The 8,715-nt window shown below is 60.8% G+C and overlaps 2 non-coding genes and 1 pseudogene across 2 annotated transcripts; all 3 read right to left on the bottom strand.

Annotated features, from left to right (window-relative positions):
* LOC126447660 (large subunit ribosomal RNA) overlaps nucleotides 1–5,246 on the bottom strand; it is a 7,784-nt pseudogene extending 2,538 nt beyond the window's left edge.
* A 188-nt stretch (nucleotides 5,247–5,434) lies between these two features.
* LOC126447663 (5.8S ribosomal RNA) lies at nucleotides 5,435–5,589 on the bottom strand. Its single transcript, XR_007583842.1, has one exon. It is a non-coding gene; the product is annotated as a 5.8S ribosomal RNA (ribosomal RNA).
* A 353-nt stretch (nucleotides 5,590–5,942) lies between these two features.
* LOC126447645 (small subunit ribosomal RNA) lies at nucleotides 5,943–7,851 on the bottom strand. Its single transcript, XR_007583830.1, has one exon. It is a non-coding gene; the product is annotated as a small subunit ribosomal RNA (ribosomal RNA).
* Nucleotides 7,852–8,715: the final 864 nt, after the last annotated feature.

Here is an 8,715-nt window from a genome sequence, read left to right on the forward strand (position 1 = left end):
TGGAATGCCGAGGCCCCCCTGGGCAACAGGAGCGTGGAAGTATCCCAGGGGGGTGTCCGCCGGAAGGCGGAACCATCTCCTGACGGCGGCCCGGATGGTGACGTCGGCCGACTTCAATGCACCCACCCGGGTGCGGCTGAGGGCCAGCCCGTGGTACAGGCCAGGGAGAAGTACGTTGGTGAGAGCGTGGAGGCGCTGTTGCGGCTTCAGCGGAGCTCGGGAGATGACGTCAAGCTGCTCCACCAGGTGGCGACGTGGATTGAAGACACAGCGACCCGCCGTGGAAAATTGCAGCCCCAGGTACCGGAAGGTTTCACCCACACGCAGGGCAGGCATGGTGGTATTGCCTGCTGTGAAGGTGACATTGCTGTCAACCTTCACCTTCTTCTCGCGCCCTGACGCGACTAAGGCGAGGGTGAAACACTTCCGGGCGTTGATCTGCAGCCCCAGGTGGGCGAGGGCTGCGGTAGCTGCGTCGATGAGGGACTGCAAGCCCCTCGGGGTCGCTGCAAACAGCAAGACGTCATCTGCAAAGGCCGCAGCGTTGACTCTGCGACCGAGGATCCGAGCTCCGATGTGGGAGGGCAGTTGGCCTAAAACGTAGTCCACCGCAAAGTTGAACAGGAGGGGGGAGAGGGGATCGCCCTGGCGAACGCCCCGTGCTGGCTGCACAGACACGCCCACGCCGGCGCCGTCCGCTATCACTGTCGTGCTGCCCTCGTAGCACCGCTCGACATACTCGACAAAACAATCCGGCAGGCCATGCGCCTTCAGCACGGGGCGAAGGGCAGCATGATCTACCGAATCGAATGCCTTAGATACGTCGATCGATGCCACAAAGACAGAGCGGCAGGAGCGAACTGCGTCGGTGAGAGCAGTGTCCAAGATGAAGGTATTTTCCAACATCCCATCCCGAGGGATGAATGCCCGCTGACGTTCGTCCACAGCACATGCGCGCATCAGGCGTGACGCGAGAACCTTGTGAAAGGTCCGCGCCAACACCGAGCAGACCGTAATGGGGCGAAAGTCAGCGGGGGATGTTGGTGCAGCCGTCTTCGGGAGAAGGGACGTTCGCGCGCGAAGCAGGCGTTCCGGAAGGGCGCGGGCCAGAAGGAAGAGATTCATCACTTTCACCAGGACTTCGTGCGGCAGGCGCCGCAACTCCGCTGGGGTAAGGCCGTCCGGCCCGGCTGCTGATCCCCTGGGCGGCAACGCGGCGGCGACCTCCTCATGTGTGACCGGCCCCCATAGGCACTCGGGAGCGACAGGCTCCGAGTGCGGGAGGAGGCGGTCACGAATGAAGCCCGCGGTGGAGATGGGCTTCTTGGTGAAGAGGTCCGCCCAGAAGTCCAGCAGACCAGGGATGGCAGGTGGCGGCTGGAGCAGGGTGCCATCCAAGAGGCCGCGCACGCAACGTGCACGCGACCGTCGGAAGGCATCCTGCGTTCTCGCGTACTCCCAGCGGCGCCGCTTGCGCTTCTGCGTCGGCGGCGCGGCAGGCGGCCGCTTCGATGGTTGGCGCGGCCGCTGTGTCCTGGTGATCGATCTCTCCCCTCTGGACCCGACCGACGCAAGGGCATCCGGGAGCATGCCCAGGATGACATCGGGCGGCGTGCCCCGCCCCAGACCTATGACACGATCCAGGGCAGAGAAACGCTGGGCGGAAGCGGGTAGCCCCGCCAGATGCTCCCAGATGGCGGCGTCAGTCGGCCCCTCCGGCGGCGGCCCGGTGGTGTCGGCCGCGAAGTCCTCGGCTGCGTCGACGGGCGGCGCAGCGGCCTCGCCCGCGTCAGGCAGCGGGCTCGCCGCTCCCCGGCGGGACGCCGGTTCTTCCCCCCGACCGATCTCAAGCGCCTCCATGAATTGGCGGACAAGCTGCTTGTGGGCAGCTTGCCGCCGTCGGCACTTGATTGCCTCAAGCGTTCGGTCGGGGAACATCCTGATGAGCTCTTGATTTACAAAGAAGAACCGGGCGTCCCTCTCGAGGAACAGTTCGGCCTCCGCCTTGGCGAGCGACAGGACTTCTTCCTCCGTCCACCTCGCGCGATGCCTCTCCGTGACGATCTCCGCGTTGGCGGCCGCAAGGTGTTGGCGGCGGCGATGGACCCCGAGACCGTTCTTGGTGGTGAAGCTGCGGTGGCACTCACTACAGGCGTATACAGCTGCAAAAGTTACAAGATTTTCGGCACGGCCGGTTGGCCGGCTAGGTGCTGGGGGAGTTGGGGTGGCACCTTCAGCGGAAGGGCCACCACTTTTTCTCTGAATACTGCCCCCAACTAAAAAAAAAAGGGATAGTGCGAGGGGGGGCTGGTAACCCCCCCAAGCCCCTGGTGCGGTCTTCCACTCTGCGAAAATCAGCGGGCTTAAGAGAGTCATAGTTACTCCCGCCGTTTACCCGCGCTTGCTTGAATTTCTTCACGTTGACATTCAGAGCACTGGGCAGAAATCACATTGCGTCAACACCCGCTAGGGCCATCGCAATGCTTTGTTTTAATTAGACAGTCGGATTCCCCCAGTCCGTGCCAGTTCTGAGTTGATCGTTGAATGGCGGCCGAAGAGAATCCGCGCACCCGCGCGCCCCCGGAGGAGCACGCTAAGGCGGACGCGGCCTCGCAGCAAGGAAGATCCGTGGGAGGCCAAGGCACGGGACCGAGCTCGGATCCTGCACGCAGGTTGAAGCACCGGGGCGCGAACGCCGCGCAGGCGCGCGCATCCTGCACCGCCGGCCAGCACGAGGCCGACCAACGGCGAGAGCAGACCACGCCCGCGCTAAACGCCCGCACTTACCGGCACCCCTACGGCACTCACCTCGCCCAGGCCCGGCACGTTAGCGCTGACCCACTTCCCGACCAAGCCCGACACGCCCCGATCCTCAGAGCCAATCCTTATCCCGAAGTTACGGATCCAATTTGCCGACTTCCCTTACCTACATTATTCTATCGACTAGAGGCTCTTCACCTTGGAGACCTGCTGCGGATATGGGTACGAACCGGCGCGACACCTCCACGTGGCCCTCTCCCGGATTTTCAAGGTCCGAGGGGAAGATCGGGACACCGCCGCAACTGCGGTGCTCTTCGCGTTCCAAACCCTATCTCCCTGCTAGAGGATTCCAGGGAACTCGAACGCTCATGCAGAAAAGAAAACTCTTCCCCGATCTCCCGACGGCGTCTCCGGGTCCTTTTGGGTTACCCCGACGAGCATCTCTAAAAGAGGGGCCCGACTTGTATCGGTTCCGCTGCCGGGTTCCGGAATAGGAACCGGATTCCCTTTCGCCCAACGGGGGCCAGCACAAAGCGCATCATGCTATGACGGCCCCCATCAACATCGGATTTCTCCTAGGGCTTAGGATCGACTGACTCGTGTGCAACGGCTGTTCACACGAAACCCTTCTCCGCGTCAGCCCTCCAGGGCCTCGCTGGAGTATTTGCTACTACCACCAAGATCTGCACCGACGGCGGCTCCAGGCAGGCTCACGCCCAGACCCTTCTGCGCCCACCGCCGCGACCCTCCTACTCGTCAGGGCTTCGCGGCCGGCCGCAAGGACCGGCCATGACTGCCAGACTGACGGCCGAGTATAGGCACGACGCTTCAGCGCCATCCATTTTCAGGGCTAGTTGCTTCGGCAGGTGAGTTGTTACACACTCCTTAGCGGATTCCGACTTCCATGGCCACCGTCCTGCTGTCTTAAGCAACCAACGCCTTTCATGGTTTCCCATGAGCGTCGATTCGGGCGCCTTAACTCGGCGTTTGGTTCATCCCACAGCGCCAGTTCTGCTTACCAAAAGTGGCCCACTTGGCACTCCGATCCGAGTCGTTTGCTCGCGGCTTCAGCATATCAAGCAAGCCGGAGATCTCACCCATTTAAAGTTTGAGAATAGGTTGAGGTCGTTTCGGCCCCAAGGCCTCTAATCATTCGCTTTACCGGATGAGACTCGTACGAGCACCAGCTATCCTGAGGGAAACTTCGGAGGGAACCAGCTACTAGATGGTTCGATTAGTCTTTCGCCCCTATACCCAGCTCCGACGATCGATTTGCACGTCAGAATCGCTACGGACCTCCATCAGGGTTTCCCCTGACTTCGTCCTGGCCAGGCATAGTTCACCATCTTTCGGGTCCCAACGTGTACGCTCTAGGTGCGCCTCACCTCGCAATGAGGACGAGACGCCCCGGGAGTGCGGAGGCCGCCGCCCCGTGAAGGGCGGGGAAGCCCCATCCTCCCTCGGCCCGCGCAAGGCGAGACCTTCACTTTCATTACGCCTTTAGGTTTCGTACAGCCCAATGACTCGCGCACATGTTAGACTCCTTGGTCCGTGTTTCAAGACGGGTCGTGAAATTGTCCAAAGCTGAAGCGCCGCTGACGGGAGCGATTATTCCGCCCGAGAGCATCCCGAGCCAACAGCGGCGCGGGTCCGGGGCCGGGCCAGGTAGGTCCGTCATCCGGGAAGAACCGCGCGCGCTTGCCGGGAGCCCGAGCGCCCAAAGGGGCGAATCGACTCCTCCAGATATACCGCCGGGCAGCCAGCCAGGACACCGGGGCTCTGCCCAACAGACGCGAACCGAGGCCCGCGGAAGGACAGGCTGCGCACCCGGGCCGTAGGCCGGCACCCAGCGGGTCGCGACGTCCTACTAGGGGAGAAGTGCGGCCCACCGCACACCGGAACGGCCCCGCCCCGCGGCGAGTGGAAAGGCAACCGGACACGACCCCGCCGCGAATTGCTCCGCGCGGGCGGCCGGCCCCATCTGCCGAGGGCGGAGGCCAGTGGCCGGATGGGCGTGAATCTCACCCGTTCGACCTTTCGGACTTCTCACGTTTACCCCAGAACGGTTTCACGTACTTTTGAACTCTCTCTTCAAAGTTCTTTTCAACTTTCCCTCACGGTACTTGTTCGCTATCGGTCTCGTGGTCATATTTAGTCTCAGATGGAGTTTACCACCCACTTGGAGCTGCACTCTCAAGCAACCCGACTCGAAGGAGAGGTCCCGCCGACGCTCGCACCGGCCGCTACGGGCCTGGCACCCTCTACGGGCCGTGGCCTCATTCAAGTTGGACTTGGGCTCGGCGCGAGGCGTCGGGGTAGTGGACCCTCCCAAACACCACATGCCACGACAGGCGGCAGCCTGCGGGGTTCGGTGCTGGACTCTTCCCTGTTCGCTCGCCGCTACTGGGGGAATCCTTGTTAGTTTCTTTTCCTCCGCTTAGTAATATGCTTAAATTCAGCGGGTAGTCTCGCCTGCTCTGAGGTCGTTGTACGAGGTGTCGCACGCCACACCGCCAGCCGGCTGTGCACGCTACCGAGTAAGTACCGGTATGCGAACCGCCAGGCGACGGGCGCGCATCGCACGTTTAAGGAGACGCGGCCGGCCCCACAGGCGGCCACGACACTCCCAGGTCTGCGAAGCGGGGCAAACGCCGCGCGCTTCAGTATACGTAGCCGACCCTCAGCCAGACGTGGCCCGGGAACGGAATCCATGGACCGCAATGTGCGTTCGAAACGTCGATGTTCATGTGTCCTGCAGTTCACATGTCGACGCGCAATTTGCTGCGTTCTTCATCGACCCACGAGCCGAGTGATCCACCGTCCTGGGTGATCTTTTCATAGTTTCCACCATCTCTTTCGAGACAGTTGCATAGGCGGGACTGAGGCGTGTGGCGGCCCTGTTCCAGCGTTCAGTGTCCAACGGCCTCACGGCCGATGGGCGTCGTACGGCTCCACACCGGAGCGGACAGGCAGTCGGGCGAAAGTCATTCAAAACCGGCGCCAGGCGCCAGGTGCCGCAGGCCAGCCGCTCCAGCGCTTCAGCGCTCGTACCACACAACATTGCCGTTAGTTTTGAGACGAACGCGTGGTTCCGCACGCGGCGCACGGCTACTGCGAGCCGTACAGGTAGCTGCGTGTTGCGCGACACGACACGCACATCGAAAGACATGCAGTCTAGTCGGTAATGATCCTTCCGCAGGTTCACCTACGGAAACCTTGTTACGACTTTTACTTCCTCTAAATGATCAAGTTTGGTCATCTTTCCGGTAGCATCGGCAACGACAGAGTCAATGCCGCGTACCAGTCCGAAGACCTCACTAAATCATTCAATCGGTAGTAGCGACGGGCGGTGTGTACAAAGGGCAGGGACGTAATCAACGCGAGCTTATGACTCGCGCTTACTGGGAATTCCTCGTTCATGGGGAACAATTGCAAGCCCCAATCCCTAGCACGAAGGAGGTTCAGCGGGTTACCCCGACCTTTCGGCCTAGGAAGACACGCTGATTCCTTCAGTGTAGCGCGCGTGCGGCCCAGAACATCTAAGGGCATCACAGACCTGTTATTGCTCAATCTCGTGCGGCTAGAAGCCGCCTGTCCCTCTAAGAAGAAAAGTAATCGCTGACAGCACGAAGGATGTCACGCGACTAGTTAGCAGGCTAGAGTCTCGTTCGTTATCGGAATTAACCAGACAAATCGCTCCACCAACTAAGAACGGCCATGCACCACCACCCACCGAATCAAGAAAGAGCTATCAATCTGTCAATCCTTCCGGTGTCCGGGCCTGGTGAGGTTTCCCGTGTTGAGTCAAATTAAGCCGCAGGCTCCACTCCTGGTGGTGCCCTTCCGTCAATTCCTTTAAGTTTCAGCTTTGCAACCATACTTCCCCCGGAACCCAAAAGCTTTGGTTTCCCGGAGGCTGCCCGCCGAGTCATCGGAGGAACTGCGGCGGATCGCTGGCTGGCATCGTTTATGGTTAGAACTAGGGCGGTATCTGATCGCCTTCGAACCTCTAACTTTCGTTCTTGATTAATGAAAACATACTTGGCAAATGCTTTCGCTTCTGTTCGTCTTGCGACGATCCAAGAATTTCACCTCTAACGTCGCAATACGAATGCCCCCGCCTGTCCCTATTAATCATTACCTCGGGTTCCGAAAACCAACAAAATAGAACCGAGGTCCTATTCCATTATTCCATGCACACAGTATTCAGGCGGGCTTGCCTGCTTTAAGCACTCTAATTTGTTCAAAGTAAACGTGCCGGCCCACCGAGACACTCAATAAAGAGCACCCTGGTAGGATTTCAACGGGGTCCGCCTCGGGACGCACGAGCACGCACGAGGCGGTCGCACGCCTTCGGCTCGCCCCACCGGCAGGACGTCCCACGATACATGCCAGTTAAACACCGACGGGCGGTGAACCAACAGCGTGGGACACAAATCCAACTACGAGCTTTTTAACCGCAACAACTTTAATATACGCTATTGGAGCTGGAATTACCGCGGCTGCTGGCACCAGACTTGCCCTCCAATAGATACTCGTTAAAGGATTTAAAGTGTACTCATTCCGATTACGGGGCCTCGGATGAGTCCCGTATCGTTATTTTTCGTCACTACCTCCCCGTGCCGGGAGTGGGTAATTTGCGCGCCTGCTGCCTTCCTTGGATGTGGTAGCCGTTTCTCAGGCTCCCTCTCCGGAATCGAACCCTGATTCCCCGTTACCCGTTACAACCATGGTAGGCGCAGAACCTACCATCGACAGTTGATAAGGCAGACATTTGAAAGATGCGTCGCCGGTACGAGGACCGTGCGATCAGCCCAAAGTTATTCAGAGTCACCAAGGCAAACGGACCGGACGAGCCGACCGATTGGTTTTGATCTAATAAAAGCGTCCCTTCCATCTCTGGTCGGGACTCTGTTTGCATGTATTAGCTCTAGAATTACCACAGTTATCCAAGTAACGTGGGTACGATCTAAGGAACCATAACTGATTTAATGAGCCATTCGCGGTTTCACCTTAATGCGGCTTGTACTGAGACATGCATGGCTTAATCTTTGAGACAAGCATATGACTACTGGCAGGATCAACCAGGGAGCTGCGTCAACTAGAGCTGAGCAGCCGGCCGCCCGGGAGTGTGTCCCGGGGGCCCGCGCGAACACGCAAGCGTCCGCTCAATTATTCTGCAAACAGGAGGAGGCTGAGCTCCCCTGCACAACACACCTCGAAACCCTCTCAGGTCCCGGCGGCGCGCAGCGCCGTCCTAAGTACTTGGTCGGGTTCGAGAGAGGCGCAATCGCCCGGAGTTAGGCGAGTAGACGCTTTAGGTGCGACCACCCGTGCTCCCAACTGAGCTTGCCGCTGCCGACAGAGGCCCGGGAGCGTGCTGTCGTGGCATTGCCGGCGGGAGACAACACGCGCCACCTACGGTGACCGGCAGCTCCAACGCCAGCGCCACAGAAGGACAAAAGCCCCACTTGGGTGCCGAAGCGAACTCTCCCAGCACAGCGCACGCGCCAACACGTCCGCACAGCTGCGATACAAACCACCTGCGAGAACCGCTGGGGCGACCGAGCAGCAGACGGCGTCGCGGCGCCGAGCGCCGGGCGGCGGCGCATCCTCAGCGCACACAGTCCTCAATCGGACCAGCACACTGCAGATGGCCACCGCGCTTCGCACCGGGCCCGCGAGGACCTACTTTGGCCGCAAGGCGCCGCGAGCAGGGGGCGCCGGCGCGCAGCTGCGCCGCCTGCCGCGTCCGTCGGCCGGCGCGCCTGCCACTGGCCGCCCCCACCAGCCGGCTGTAGCGCGTGCGCCCACGCACCGCGCTGCCAGCACGCCGGGCGGCCCCCCCTCACCGGCCGGGGACGGTCCCACCCAGCCACCGCCGCGTATCGCCTCACACCCAGATCCCCTTTCGCGTTCGTGGGCATGGTGGGTCCCCTTTCACGTTCGTGGGCA

The sequence above is a fragment of the Schistocerca serialis genome, unplaced genomic scaffold (assembly GCF_023864345.2).
Source record: "Schistocerca serialis cubense isolate TAMUIC-IGC-003099 unplaced genomic scaffold, iqSchSeri2.2 HiC_scaffold_522, whole genome shotgun sequence".
Classification (NCBI taxonomy): domain Eukaryota; kingdom Metazoa; phylum Arthropoda; class Insecta; order Orthoptera; family Acrididae; genus Schistocerca; species Schistocerca serialis.